The sequence below is a fragment of the Sipha flava genome, unplaced genomic scaffold (assembly GCF_003268045.1).
Source record: "Sipha flava isolate LNK unplaced genomic scaffold, YSA_version1 205_pilon_pilon, whole genome shotgun sequence".
NCBI lineage: Eukaryota > Metazoa > Arthropoda > Insecta > Hemiptera > Aphididae > Sipha > Sipha flava.
The window spans coordinates 695,233-710,974 of record NW_020272809.1 but is presented as its reverse complement, the minus strand read 5'-3'; the positions used below and the strand labels follow the sequence as shown (position 1 = coordinate 710,974).

Below are 15,742 nucleotides of genomic sequence, written 5' to 3'. Positions count from 1 at the left end.
AAAGTTAAAAGAAAAAAAAATTAACTGAATTAGGTTAAAAAAGTTTATTTATTTATTTTTAATTACCACCAGTGACACACGTAGTTTAGTAGTGCAGTAAAATAAGTAATAACTAAATATTTTATCAAAAGTGCATACTACACAATCCTATATTATTACACATTATCTCTAGTGATTTAATTATTAATTTAGTTAATTAGGTTTAATTACAATTATGAATATATTAATATAATGAATAAATATGATGTTAATGTATAGAATTGTTTTTATAATTAACTAACTAGTTAAGTTTAAAAATTGAAAAGTTACCTTTTTAACTAATTAATGCCCACCTTTGGTAAGATCATTATACTGTATATAGTGTACTTCTAGTAAATGCCATTATAGTACAGACTATAGTAAAATATAGTAGGCCAAATATTTGAAAATGTGAATATTTTTTACTATTCCAATTGATAATTTATAGCTTTATGATGATTGTGCAACCTAAATCTCATCCCAGTATCCCACATTATTTATATATTATATTAAATTCAAAGTTTTACCATAAAATTGTTAAATATCATATAAACATAGATGCATACATTTTTCCTATGTTTATTTATTGAATGAGATAATACAATATTAAGTTAAAGATATGTTTTTCTTAGCCATCCTTTCTTTTTCTCTCCATTCATATCTTTTTCTCCAGAAAACCAACGACTAAGTGTAGTTGCAAACTCTTTCTCTCTTCTGGAAATTTGTTGGCAAGCACTTCTAGAAATATAAAATGAGTTATTTATTAAAAGGAAAATGAATTATCATTAGAAAAATTATAACTTAAGTGATGCTACCACAGTTATTATAAACCTTTAAAACTTACCTAATAAATACTTGTATGTGTTGGTCCCTGAAAAGTTTAATATTTTTATGCCATTTGTCTCTCTACCAAATGTACTGTACATAATCTGTACGTCCTTGATCATTATTTCTCATTAATTTTTACCATCACTCTAATATTGATGACCATAAAATATTTCTAAAAGTTTGCATAACATAAATGTTAATTATTACATTATATAGACTCGGAAGGAAAAAATAAATGCTCACCAAATTTTTTATTAAATTAATATCAATGTTGAGTTGATCATCAAATCTTTAAATTTGTCCAATGTTGTTTTTGGTAAATCAATCAGTGCATCTTTTCATATTTTATTTAGGTAAGTAGCACTATTTGTTGTTGTTAATAATGTTCTCGTTATTTTCGACTCTCTTTAATGTGATATTCAATACTTTGTCTGAGTAAATCTATGTCTGATTTGGGCACCGGTAAATCCTCATCTTAAGTTGATAGTGTATGAAATTAATTTGTAATTTTATTTTATTTATGAATTATGAGTTAATAATATTAAGTATAAAAATAGTATTAAAATACTAAAATGTTAATGAATCATTTAGTTATACCTAAACGACCGCATGTCTGACAATATTTTGTTCTTATATTTGGTGTAGTATGTGAATATTTATCTATAAGAAACAATATTTCTAAATAAGCTAGATTAAAAAACTTCTAACAATTGGGGCAAAATCTTAAGTTTTAAAAATGTTTATAAAGTTGTATTTTTAATTCATTTCATAGCTGTTGGATTCAATTTGTATTTTCAAAAGACGTGTGCATATTCATTTTTCATTGTAAATACATACTAATAGATGTACCAGCTGATTGGGGGGCTAACTAGTTGGTCTGTAAATACTACCTACCTATACTATACTTAGGTACCTACATTTACATCTACAAGTTGTACTAACGTTTGATTTAAGCGAACAAAGTTAATACACAAGCAAGCTTTTAGTTAAAGTAGGGAGGAGACCAACTATAATAATTATTAATTTATAAAATTGTGCATAGTCACATAAATACATTTTTAAATTCTATAGAATTACTATAGTAATCATAATAGAGTAATAATGATAAATAAATTAAAATTTAGCACACTGGACTGACACTATATTATATTTACAATTAATACACATCGATTATATTGAATTAAAAATATGCGTAATACAAAATGTAATTACAAAATGCCTATTTGTTTATATTATTATACAACCTAATATTTTTATATTGTTCTATTAGTTCTGATTCATGTAGACAGTAAGTTTTAGTACGAAGTTTCAATTTATAATATTAAAAATAATAATGAGCAAAATAATAATTAAAAAAGTAGTTAGGTAGGTATTTACCGAAAATGCACTTGTACAACTTATTTTTGAATGTATATAATAAAATAGATTCATTTAATTACACTGACCAGATATTAAAGATATTTTTATAGTTCACATATTTAAAATATTTATGAGTTTCATATCGCGATCGAATTATGAAATTTTAATACTTATGGATATATTTATGACCGTTAAATTCTCATAGTCAAAATAATCTCATGTTTGACATGTTTGTTTTTTTAACTCAGAAATTTGTTCATAAAGACCTCACTACACCCCCAAACACCTCGAAGCCGGAAAAATAAAATTAAACAGATATGGCTGTGTGTGTGGTAAACTGATAACGAGTGTATACGGTATACATATAGTATTATGTATGTATACAGTATTAACGATCGTTAAATTATAGATTTAATGGCTGTGGTACGCAAGAATACTAAAAACAGAAGTAATTTCGACGCGTAACAAATTAAATAACAAATACAATTCGGATGGTAGTATCGTTTCGAAACTGAATAATCGAACGTTTTTCTACCGTAAATAATACATTACTTAAATATTGTACATGTATAATTGAAACGACATACAAGAAGGGAAAGTCAACATTAATATTTCCCTCCCCACATCAGTCCTAGGTCCACTGAAATTTGTGTACCATAATATTGCAAGTCGCGCTGTTCGAAAATATAGTAAAGCTCGTTACAGCAAAACGTGCTGCAGAGTCGTATTCAGTACAATATACACGTAGTAGTCGTGTATTACCTACTGCAGCAGTGGTCAGTCACCAAACGTTCCACTGTATTATACTGATTATTCATCGGCCTCCGCATGCGGTTTCCGATCGCAAGCAATTAAATAATATTTGAAACGACCAAAGATCCATAATGTTGCAAAATATTGTACGCGGTATTGATCGTACAGTTGGGTATACTACGAACGTTTTCTACGCCACAGCGCAATACATACGTTTCTGGCGAGAATACATTTTGTACGTACGAACGCGAAAAGTACAAAGGTGTATGCAGGATATAAATATATCGCGGGTACATATATGTGTACGAGGTGCGGTGCGGTGTCGGTCGTTATTTCGTCCCCGCGCGTGCGAAGGGATCGATGACTTATTACACGCACGGATGCCGGACGCCGCTGGTCAGAAAATCTCTTTTGCAGCCGAAGGGTTGCCCTTTTTCCTCCACACGCACGAACGCACGCACGCACGCACATACGCGGGCGCGCATAACGCCCCGGAGAGACGCGGCGCGAAGGAGAAAGATGTATAGATATTGGGCGGACGGGTGGGATAACGCGCGCGCGGTTGTGCGGGTGGGTGGAAAAGAAGGGAAGGAGAGAGAGGGGGTGAGGACCGAAGCAGGCCGTGGTACGGGTCGAGGGGAAGGGCCGGAGAAGGCGGACGGTGGGTAAATGGGAAAAATTATCGATTTTGATGACACGGCGCGGAAGAAAAGGGGTGACCGGTAGTGGCGGCGGCGGTGGTGGCGGCGACGTGGGTGTATGAAAGCGCTGCGGCGTATGTGTGTATTATTATGTACACGTATACGGGAAAGTGCGTTGGCGCGCTGGCTCGTCGGGCGCGCCGGCGGCGCGGGGGAGAGAACGGCAACGGCGGCAACGTTCTCCGCGCGATCGTCCGGCCACGAACGCGCGCTCTCGGCCAATCGCGTCGCGCGCCGTTATTGCGTTGCACGGCGTTATCGCACGGCGCCGCCGCCGCCGCCACGTCCGCCCCCGCGAAAATATCATATACGCGATGCACGCACGCACGCACACGATACATATTTCCCGCGACGCGAGTTATGACGGATATCGCGCCGAGGGGCGTGCCGTTATTACATAATATATAAAAATTCCGTCCAATCGGCGGACGGGCGCGAAGGGGACCGCGGCGGTTGCGGCGGCCGGAAGTAATATAATCGTATTAATAATAATAATAATTTTATTTTCCACCACGCTATTCCGGGCGCACGTGCAGCAGCCGCTTGCCGAAGACCGACGCGATGTCGAGTCCACCGGAAATCGTACCGCGGTCACGCGACTGGAAAACAATACAATAACCGTATACCGCACTCGGTCGCTGCGCACGGAATCCGCGATTCGGGTTATTGGCCGTAATGCTCACCAGTGCCGTTTTTGAATGTCACGTCGCATGCGGTGCGACCATAGACGTGTCTGTGTATCGGTAGCAAAGTACAACGGTTTAGATTAGCGTTCCAATGAAAAATCAATAAAATATTTTCAACGGTATGCAAAATAGTATAATTCACCGGAGTCAAACAAGTAGAATCGGTTTGTGGTCGAACGCGGAAAAAGTTTGTTTCGTTTCTACGCGATATATTGATTCGCAGAACAGGACCGTCCCGCAGAGTATGGTCGGTGCCACGGACATTTATCGCATATAATCAGCGTGTAGTGCTAGCAATTTTAAATGTAACTGCAACAGCTATACCCGGTCGGACGAAAGTTATACCTACCGCGGTTGCGTTGAACTGTACACGTATACACCGGTCACGAACAGATACCTATTATCGATAAAATTACGTGCATATTGTTTTAGATTATAATTGCAAGTGCACCCGGTCAACTGGAGTTCGATAAATGTCACTCCAATGCCAAGCACACGTAACGATAACAATATAACAACACATAATTATTTATCTTTTCAGTAAAATACGTTACACTTTTTGCTGCGTATAGTTTTCGGAACTTTTGTCGTATCCTCATCGTCGAAACGCACGCATGAATTTTTATTGTTTTGTCACCGTTGAAAACGCGCAAACGTCGCCGAAATCATGCGGTAGTTATTCGGAATTTTAACGACTACGATATAATTTGGCTGTAGTATAAACTGAACGAACTTAATCTTTTCAAGCGTTTAATATAAATAATAATTACATTTTATATACGTTAACGGATTGCATTTCACATTTCGCATGCAATTGTATTATACACTTCCGTAAAGCATTTGAAACAGGATATATAAAATCGTATATATAATACAACGTATATTACAATTTTATTTCTAGGTGCAGATGAGAAAAAATATTTTATAAAACATTCTGTGTACATCATACCATTTTCATGTATAATATTATTCGTAAAACATAATTGCTAATCCATGCATTTATGACATGATATAATCTGTGATATTATTAACTGTATTGCGGATTGGTATGCAAAAACAATAGAACCAAGTGAATTAATTGGTACAAAATAAAAATAAAATGTGGCGTTCCGCATGAGTCCGCAAAATCGATATTTCACGTTTTTTTTTCGGGGCGCGTTCTACGAAAACAATGGGTGCTTATTATAAACCAAACTTTATTCCATAAAACTGTGTTGATTGTGTTATTTTTATAAACGTGAAATGATACAAACGGTTTTATTTGCGTATTAACTGTAGTATAACGTACCGCAACATTATACCAAAACGCTTTAATTAATGAACATGTTCATCATCAATCTTCAACAATCAGAAATGCATGGAATTGATTTTCATTTGTTTGTTTTTGTAAAAATATATTAAAATTATCTTATCGTATACGTTTTAAACAACGAACGAGCTTATTAAAACGATTAAATTTAAACGACTATGTTTATCGAAATTGTTCGTAAAAACCTGTATTCATATATATCAAATATTTTACTTGTAATACGGACAAATATATTCCAAACAGTAAACGACGTCAAATTGAAATTTATATATTTATATTTTATGACCGAAAAACGAAGAAATCGTTGAAAATGTATGATTATGAAACGTGTATATCTAGGTAATGAAATGAATCTGTGGTTAATCAATCGAACTTTCTGCAAGAGTGTTAATGGTACCTCGATGTAGGAACTTTTGTGGTTGTTATTTTCGCCTTAGCTACCGCTGTTGCAGTAAACTCCACGAAATTCTACGCATGAACGTTTCCGAGCAATAAAAGTGTTTTGAAAAAATATCGTTTCACTACAGTTGAACGCGGATCAGAAACATAATTATAAATAGGTATTTATTATGTACATTGTTCATTCATCGTGACGGCGTACGGTGCACACTAAAACAAACACGACAGTATCGTTTACACTGTTTCCTCGGGACCGTAGTATTCGATCAGTGCGACGTGGTACGGGTATAATTAAATGCAAACGCCAACTTTGTTTTAATATCGTTGGACCGTGTACGCGCGTGCACAGGTATGTGTACACGAATAGTTTTAGTTTAATTGCTGCAGCTAGGCGTATACACACGCGCACCGTTTTAAGTGGTCGAGTAAGTTTTGATTTGTTTTACGTATGCTCCACTCGATCTGCATGCACATTTTCACCGCAGCATCAATATACAATGTACTTTATACATAGTATATTGTGTACTGTGTAGAACGTACTACCCCGTGGTTGCATACACATAATCCTAAGTATCTTATATGTGTAAAGCTTTGAACGTTTCGACGAGGGCTGTTTAACGGCTGTTTCATTTTTACTCGTTCATCGAATTATTATTGTATTGTTGCGGCTGATGATCCGCGAAAACTATATGGTATGTAAACGTATTGAAATACAACACAGCAAATAACAAATAATATAAACATTGATCAAACATAACATGTTTCAACACTTTTTAATGATTAATTTAATATAATTTATATTTCGACGGTTCAAGTACCTACATATATACAATTTAAATAATTTGAATGGGTATTTTACACATCACTGATAATGTTACGTGTACCTTTTTGATATGATGTGTAATAATTTATAAAATCACCCACGATTGATCTATATTTCAATAAATACGTTAAATCATTTTTTATATAAAAATTTTATTTTTTAAAATTATAAATAATATCCTATTATATAAATTTATAATTAAAATAGTTCGGTTATTATACAATAATAGGAAATTTGAAATCCGGTATAAATGAACTAAAAATATAAGTTAATCAACTTTTTTTCATTGCATGTTCATGATCAGTATATCTTAGTTATACTTTTAGTTTTTTCTTTTTTTTTTTACTGTTATCATGCATCATATCTACACTTGAGTATGAGGTACATCTACTTCGTATAGCTTTTACTGACGTATACTTTTTTTAGAAGTTTTTTTTTTATTAATGTTTAAAATAAATGATGGAAACTAACTTTAAAGAAGGCGGTCAAATTCGTGTTAAACCTTTGGGGACGATTCTAACAACAAGCGAAAGCAAAAGCTCAAGCGGAAGATGTGTTTATACAAAAAAAAAAAAAAAAGAAAGTATAGGAGATAAAAATAAGAAAGAAGTGAAAAATAAAGAAAAGTAAAGTCGTTTATTTTTATTTCAATAAAACGAACGAGCTTTTGCGTGAGAATAATATTAACGTATTTCTGCATTTCCGTCCAGTGGAAGGGTTTGATTTTCAAAAATACCGTAAAAAAGGGGGACTATCCACGATAAAAGTCACTTATAAAATATTCATCAAAGTTAAAAACGACTCCCAAGCGTAACGAAAATGAGAAGCATTTCCATTTTTTTTTTTGTCCAACGGCATAAACCGTTCTTTGGAATCATTTTCTGTTTGCATTGATCTCTCCGCCATTTCCTTTTGTTGTAAATGTCATCGAATATCATTCTTGTTGCTGGTATTTTTACAAAGTATATATTATTGTATACTGATGAACGCGCCTGCGCGAAATTAAAGCGTACGGAGGTGAGATGCACGATTTCTATCGCCGTTCGTCATTTATCTACCGTCGAGTGGATCGGTTAAGGTGTTCACACTGATCCGCTCCGAGTGCTGTACACGTTATTCGCAGCGTGCACCTGTGTAATAATAAAAATTTAAATATCACGTGCACCGAAAATAAAATATGCTCGCGACGGGTAAAATATAGTGTTCATCGAAAAATCCATGAGAAACGTTCGTTCGCTCATCGCAGGTATTCGTGTTAATGTTTTTTTTAAATTTCTTCTCTATTCCCTGCGCGAAAATCTCCACGGGAAAATATTAATAACAAAAGTATAACGAAAATATACATCGGTACACCGTTTCCACAGCGCCCTGGACCGAATAAAATTGCGCGATACGCAAACCCCCCTCCCCTTTCCACGCCTCAACCGGTGCACGACCAACGGGGTGACTTACAAAACCGTCGTCTCACGGTTCCGGGGATATATATTATATTGTTATTGTACGGAAGGAAAAGAAAACAAACTGACGGAAGGAAAATCGTATTCTTTAATAGCTTCTTTTCCTCCCGGCAGTCGCGCAAAACGCTGTACGTTTATACACGGATATACGTATATACCTTTTATACGGAGGGGTGCAATAAGGCGTTAAAGAAGAAAAACGGCGGTAGTATTTGCGTGTACGAAAGATGAAGCTGGCGCGGTAAAGGCATTCAACACAGCGGAGATAACGTTTAAATATATACAAACAAAAACTGAGAGTGAAGCGACCCCCGGTACACAGCCCGGGCTTGATGCCGCCACTGACACCGATGCAATGACGATGCGAGCGGAAAGGGGAGGGGGTGCTTCCCGGAAATACGAAACTTTTACAATATGCGATAAATTGTGTAAAGCTGTGCGCGGCCGCCCATCGTTTTTTTTATTTTTTTTTATTATACACATATATACATGTATAATGTATACGATAAATATACATATTATATATACGTACGCGCGTATAATATATTATACACACGCGCGCACGTGCATAAATATGCAAAACGCGATATACGACGCGCACCCCGCGAGTTGAACGATGAAAAAAAATAAAATGAAAAAAAAAAAAGAACGAAAATATCAGTTTTGGCAATGCTTTTTATGCATATTGTACTTTGTTGTAAATGTTTTTATTCGAACGACGTTTTAATAGAATAGCAAGAACGTGAAACCTTTTTCTCTATCGTTTTACGTCTCGATCGCGCGCGTACATATATTATATATCAAGTATTCTGACCGTTTAACATCATTTGACTGACCAAACTAATTGCCTGCAAAAAATGTTTGATACCTTAAATTATAATTATTGTGCGGTTGTAGCGTACCTATGTGCAATTTTTGTTCTTAGTTGGTAACAATATTGTATTTTGTAAGTTAAGCCAACCAATAATTATTTTCTGTGCGCGTTGCGTGTACGTATCGCAGCAGTTTCGCGCTACGCAAATGACGTATTATTAATACATACATTATTTTGTACCTGCATCACGAAACGTTGTCTTACGCGTCTACGTTTTTCGAGCGACATCAAGCTTGGACGGCTACAGGCGCACCTTTATACGTAATAATACAGTAAATATAGGTACCGAGAAAACACGAAACGAGTTAGAGTGTTTTATTGTTTCGTCCTTAGTTTTTCCATTATTTTTTCCCTTTTTTGTTTCATTTACAATAGTCTTGCGCGCACGCACGCACGCACGCACGCAAAAACTCATTCGAATACTGGTTCACTATCTCTCTCTCTCCCCCCCCTCTCTCTCTGACTTACACATACACATACACACGCAGAGTCTTTAACACTTTTCAGCCTGCAGGGTGAGATGTTGTTATAAAGAGAAAAGAAGGGACTACCGCTGCTCACGGGTCGGTAGGACGAGAGAAAAAGGAAAAAAATAGAAAAAGCGAAAAAAAATAAGATACCATACACTATATATATATATATGTAGTGGTACTACAATATAAAGTGAGACGATGGTGGCAGCGGCGGCGGACCGAGATGGAAATAATCCTTTGTTTGGCCTGCAGCTGATGGACAGGGTCCAGCGCACGTACGCGCGGTAGCTCGTGGGCGTGAGGCCGCATCGGTGAAGGGACCGACGGCATGAGCGGGATGGTATAAGGTGGTGATAGTGGTGAAGGGGGAATTGGTGGGGTACAATAAGAGGGGTAGTAAGGTGAGATGGAGGTGGTGGAGGAGGTAAAGTGAGATACAATATATATATATATACTTCCATGTGTGTGTGTGCGTGTGTGTGTGCGTACGTAGCGTACGGTGGGGTGGAAAGAGACCAGCTAGAGACCTTTTCGCTCTTACCCTTCTCCACGGTCATTCTCCACCGTTCCATCCCACTCCTCTCGCCCGCTTGCGACGCCGATCCTACTACCCGCGCTCCAACCCGCTCCTATTGCTCACCCGTTGCCGCGCTGTCCGCCGAAGAGGTTCATCTTGTAAATGTGTATCGCACAGAGCGGTAGGAAGCTTTTTCTTGCCCGATCGATAAAGCCCACTGGACAAAGATGTGGTCAGCAGCGGCGGCGGCAGCAGTTCCCGGCCATCGGCCTTTGTCGCCCCAACACAATAATCCGTTTTAGCTACCCTTGTACGTGCAATAATGCGTATTTCTATTTCGTTTTTCGTTTTTTTTTTCTGATAAAATCAAACTGAGAGCTGGTTCGCTCGTTCACACACATACGCACCCTATACGCTCTAACACGTCTGGTCCACTCAGCTCTCAAAAACACACACATACACACACACACACACACACACGCGCATTTCTTTATATATATACATGAAAACACGTAAAACCTAAACATTAATAAAGCATTTTTGATAAACCAATCAAATGTAATACGTTTAAAAGTAAAATGTATGTTATATTTATAACATAAATATTTTTATAGGTAATACTGCAGTTCTTTAAGGTTTCTGGAGCTAATTAATAATAGGTACATGATTTACAAATGAAAAAAAAAGTTAATTCCGAACACTATTTTAACTAGTACAACAATTTAAAATCATCAACATATTTTATGTACATAACTAATAATATTTTTTATGTGAAACGTATTAAGAAGTGAAAAGAGGCAATATCACACAAAACAATTTATTATACTTACTTCATTATTTGTATATTACGTTTTAAATTATAATTTTTAATTTTATTTTTAGACTTACTATTTACTAATTAAAATAATTTTACGGCGAGTCTCGCTCTGTAGTTTTATATTAGTTTCGTGTTTTTGTAATAAGACTTGCAACGCAAATACTGTTAAGCTGATTGTATTACATGCTCGAGTTACCTGTCCAAAACGGAAGTCGAGTTAAAGCTACCCGCTGTCTAAAAAAAAAAAAGGGGGAGAACATCAAAGGTAAATCGTCCACAAATGTTTTTTTATAAAGGTTAAATTTAACTGCCAAACCCACATAAGCCAATTCACGTAGGGATTTCATTTATTCGATGAAAATATCAATTGGACCTTAAAGAATTTAATCTCTAATATATTATTTCTGTCAATTACACACGTATTGACGTGTTTCTCTAATAATATTGTGAACTCGACGTTTACATTTATTATCGTGATTCTCCCGAGGCACAATGACGGAATGGATTCAGAACGTTTTTGAATTATTTGTTTAAATTTTATCGTTAGAAATCGAACACAATATTAAAAATGTACGCACTTTTCCCATGGAAAAAAAGAGGGCAGACGGACAAGTAGAAAACGTAATAACACGTGCAGCAGCAATGGTGTAACAATGAAATCGATTTCGACGGTGGATTTATGTATACCTGTTCACGTAAATAAAATAATGTTATCGCGTCGAATTCAGAAATAAAGGAACGTAACGGTCGTACAGCGACATTATATTGCTTTACGCGCGGGCGTCCTGGAAATTGTAAATCTTTGTCGTCCAAAAGGAAGATAAAGAACGACACGAAGTAAGGATGTACGGAAAAAACATATACTGTTTAAAATTTCAAACCGAACACATGCAAAAGTTCACCGTTTGCGCGTGTGTGCGTGTAGATTATTATACGCGAACGGTATATATTACACACATGTATACACACACACACACACATATAAACATATATATACGCGTGCGCAATATAATACACGTCACATAAACTACACGCATTTAAGCTGGCTTGATGTAGCGCACAGCATCATTAAACTTAATGGAAACAGGGACGGTTGTGGATTAATGGGATGATTAATTTTCAGACTAGAACACTGTGCGTGCGCGCGTCTGTACAAGGGGTTTAAAAAGGATGACCATCATCACCAGTACTACCGCTACTATACACTACTGTACCACTCGAAACCTAAATATATATATTTAGTCCTTTTGTCAACGGATCCATTAACTCCTTAACTTTTCGATTAAAAATTATTGCAATGATATCCGGGTGACGGTAAAGTTTTTGTCCTGGTAAAAGTGCTTCTTAGATTTCTTGTCATTTTGGAGTTATCCATAAATCTGAGCTGCCATAATTTTGAATGTACGTCAATGCATTTTAGGCTCATTTATGCATATATCGTGGACCTTGTATAAAAGATGATGGCAGTACAAATAATTTTCAAAGGATATATTTATCTACTCTAAGCTTATTTCGACGTTTACTGATAAAATTGAATCGTTCAGTCTATATTTTTGCGTACATGTCTACTAAATATTGGTTGAAATATTGGTTATATGATTGTTATGCACCGAAACGATGCGAATGATTATCTAGTTCTTTCTTAACCATAATCCTGTACGAATAAATATTGGAAGTAGATACAGTTTTATCTTTAAGAGGAAATTTTGTAATTGCATCCAAAGAAATATCTATTGAGTATCCGTCTTCTCCATAACGAAACATGAGAGGGTATTGAAGTGCGTCGTAGGATCTGAGTAATTCACTTATTCGTTGTAGTCGATTATCGTAGCTTTGAATAATAATATCTCGTTTTTAAAACTGCTGCCCAACTATTATTAAAGATACTTCATTAGGTGTTGTGGCATTGTAACAGCCTTAGTGTCCATTAGCAAGTTTTTTTATCAGTGTGAATCACCAAATGAAAATTAGTAAAATTTTGACTTGCATATTTTTAAATCTTTTTATTTTCAGTATGCAGCATATTTTGTAACTGCTTGACTAATGCTAGTTTAACTTGTGGATAAAGAGACCGTAAAATATATTTGTAAAAATTGTGAGTTTTCCTGAGTATTTGGAATAAAACTGTCATATAAATAGTAGACTTTGCCTTAAACTTTAAAAGTTGGCATAAAACCTTCTTCAACAATCTGTTTAACGCCAAACGATGTCATTTGAAAACAACTATTCTATTATACTTTCTAGAACGATTAATCAAGTGATTGTGATCAGAATGGTCTCCCTCAAGTAAATTGCGTAATGATTCTGGTGGCGGTTGCAATTTTATTTTTATTTTAGTTTTATTTTACCTATATTACAGCAGATACCAGGTATTTAGTCTATCCATTTAAGAGCGTTACAAAATTTACATTTTTGGTTCTTAGTGCCAATATTATTTTTATAATCAACTGTGAGATCATATACTAGACCAGCTAATTTCTTAATTTTCCATTTGCGTAAACGATTTTCAGTCAGATTAATTGCTTTGAACTTTTTTATAGTTTCCTTAACTTGGTTGCTCCGAGTTCTATTTGTATATCTAGCACGACGACGCTTCTTACTTTTAACTGATATTAAATTTTTTGTGATACTAACATTATTAAAAATAGATAAATCGCCCGCTGAAGTAGTAATTAAATTTATTGTAACATTATGAGTGTTAGAAATAGATAACTAAACATAAGAATGACCACAATTAATATTTCCAGTTAGATGCAATACTTTTACTAATGCAATAATGTACCTACATCAAATTTAGCATAAAGATTATTATTATAATAAATTTCAAATAAAAATGGGAAAATATTGCCAGTCACAATTAATTCGCAATAAACACCGTAGACAGTAGGATTGACCATTTCACGAACATATTCCTAAGCAGTAGAAAAGTTGTCACCATTTGAATTGTAAGACATGGTAATAAAGTTATTCCAATTATCAGAGATGTATAAAACAATTGTATTTCGGATTTCTTGACATCTTTCTTGGGTGTTAAACAAATTAAATGAAAGTGAACGGAAAAGGCTGGTACCACCATCGATGATTGGTACAACTATTTGAGGTGTCAATATTCCATTGTCAAAAATGTCTTAAGTCGATGAAATTTAAAAAAAATATTCTAGTAATTATATTCAAAATATATATATATGTAATATTTTAAATGATTTTTCAACGTGTTCCGAGTAAATATTTGTACATAAAATAAATCAATTCCTCAATTCCTCAATTGTCAATCGAATATTTATGTCCCTAACTATACGTTGCTCGGATAATTATTTATTTTTTGCTCGCGCAAGTCGAGAAAATACTCCATAAATATAGTGGTTGCAGCAGTGTTATAATATGTATGACTTGTTTTAGTAAAATACAGGGTCCGGCAAAAAAAACCTCCCGTATTTTTAGACTTAATATTTAAAGCTATTTATAGATAAAACGGTATTCCGGATATAGATAGATATAGGTTTACGTGTCATTTTCATTAATCACAATGACGTGGCACGATGAGCACCACGCGTTTGTCGTAGAGGAATAGGAATAGGAATAGGAATTTTTTCGAAGAAAATGGACAAAAAGTTACAGTTAATGCGGATCGCTACTGTCATATGATTGAGACCTTCCTCCGACCAAACTTAAATCAGTTTACTAGAAACCAAGAAGAAGTCTGGTTCCAATAAGATGGAGCCACAGCACACACTTTCCGGTGTTTACTGACCATTTTGAAGAGATGTTTCCAGGACATCTCTGTTTACGAAGAGACATCATCTGGCCTCCAAGGTTCCCCCCCCCCCGATTTATCACCTTTAATTTAAAGTGGAAATTTAAAGGCCAAGTCTATACTCATCGTCCAACATCTTTGGAAGCACTTAAGGAAGCAATCACTCAGGAAGTGGCAGCCATTACACCACAAATGACTCGACGAGCAAATCTTGCAAAACTTCCGGGAAAGGCTTCGTAAATGTGTTAATTATAGAGGACAATATTTAACGGATATAATGTTTAAAACTAAATAATTATTTTATTTATTGTAAAATGGTATAGTATTTAATTTAAAAAAATTAATAAAATTGTTCTGTTTTAAAATATGGGAGGTCTTTTTGCCGGACCCTGTACATATAATGTACATCACAACATATCAGCACAGGAGTGAGCTGTGAGTAGACAAATGAACAGTCTTAGTGGCATGTCGTAGGACTACGAATGACGTAGGAAACGCCGCGGCGGGGAGGTCAGTAACTGCATTCACGCACGCGCGTGCATGAACGGAATGAAAATATTTCGATGATTAACGCGTTAAAATTTATTTTTACCGTTTTCAACCCTTTAAAATCAAGATTTATAAAAATCCTTTCGTAGTGTACGGTGAAATGATAATATTAATCTATCCTCGAAGTTTCCAATCGATAACTTAAATAGGTTCTGTGTTGATTATTATAAAGTACACTTTCTTTTATATTTATAGCTGTACTGTATACGTTTTCGTAGAGGATATTTTAGCGAAAACCAACCGACTATAAATGTGTGCGCGTACTCTATCTCTATCTCGTTCGTTCTTTTTTTTTACGTCTCTTTCAAATACACTTGCACGTACACATTCACATACTCTTTCTCTGTCTCTCTCTCTGTCTCTTTCTCTGTCTGTCTGTCTCTCTCTCTCTCTCTCTCTCTCTCTCTCTCTCTCTCTCTCTCTCT

General features: G+C 35.3%; 1 pseudogene; it reads right to left on the bottom strand.

Annotated features, from left to right (window-relative positions):
- Positions 1 to 629: 629 nt before the first annotated feature.
- Positions 630 to 15,742, bottom strand: part of LOC112682524 — a 16,258-nt pseudogene continuing 1,145 nt past the window's right edge.